The sequence below is a fragment of the Myotis davidii genome, unplaced genomic scaffold (genome assembly GCF_000327345.1).
Source record: "Myotis davidii unplaced genomic scaffold, ASM32734v1 scaffold170, whole genome shotgun sequence".
NCBI classification, from domain to species: domain Eukaryota; kingdom Metazoa; phylum Chordata; class Mammalia; order Chiroptera; family Vespertilionidae; genus Myotis; species Myotis davidii.
Genome location: NW_006282528.1, coordinates 2288717 through 2289717, shown reverse-complemented (window position 1 = coordinate 2289717; position 1001 = coordinate 2288717). Strand labels below are relative to the sequence as shown.

General features: G+C 61.9%; 1 protein-coding gene across 1 annotated transcript in view; it reads left to right on the top strand.

Moving 5' to 3' along the window:
• MRAP (melanocortin 2 receptor accessory protein) overlaps positions 1-1001 on the top strand; it is a 5305-nt gene that overhangs the window by 2957 nt on the left and 1347 nt on the right. The gene's annotated exons all lie outside the window — the stretch shown is intronic.

Below are 1001 nucleotides of genomic sequence, written 5' to 3'. Positions count from 1 at the left end.
CCAGAAGGTTGAGAACCACTGCCTTAGAGGCTCTGACAGAACTGACCTGGGTGCTAAAGAATATGTTTGTATTGATTTCAGAGAGGAAGGGAGAGGGGCAGAAACATCAATGATAAGGGAGAACCATGGATCCGCTGCCTCCTGCACGCCCCACATTGAGGATCGAGCCCACAACCCGGGCCTGTGCCCTGACCGGGAATCGAACCCTGACCTCCTGGTTCACAGGTCGATGCTCACCCCCTGAGCCACGCCGGCTGGGCTCTCCCCTGTGGCCATTTAATCCCAAAGACGCCCACGCAGGCCCTGCCACCTCACAGCAGCCCCCCTGCCACTGGCTGCAGGTTCCTGAACGGGGTGGAGAATGGCACCCCACCTGCCGGTTCTCCCCAGGCGGGTCTGGGGTGTCTCCTGGGTGTCCCCCCCTTTAGCCTCCGGCCACACTCACAGCCACAGGGTCACTGCACACGTGCCTTTTCCTCCCGTTGGCCCAGCTGCCTGCCCAGCAGGCGGAGGGCCCGTCTCCCCAGCTCCTCACGGAGCAGGTGCCAGGGAAGCCTGGGCGACATTCCCCGGAGGGAGCGCTCTGCTGGGCAGGCAGGTGCTCGGCACAGCCCCTGGCTCTGGGCTCAGTGCTGCCGGGATGGGGCTGCGATGATGGTGCTCACCAGGCCCTGGCTGCCCCCTCAGAGGCGGGGCCGCCCGTCACAGGAGCTGCCGGGCCTTTCTTCTCCCTCCCAAGGAGAAAGGGAGCAGGGAAACCTGTCTTCCTCTTTTTAAAGAATATGTTTTCATTGATTTCAGCGAGAGGAGGAAGGAGAGGGAGAGATAGAAATATGGATCAGTTGCCTCCTGCACGCCCCCTACTGGGGATCGAGCCCACAACCCGGGCCTGTGCCCTGACCGGGAATCGAACCCTGACCTCCTGGTTCACAGGTCGATGCTCAACCACTGAGCCACCTTGGCTGGTGGGAAACCCACCTTCTGAGCAGCAGTAGCAGCTA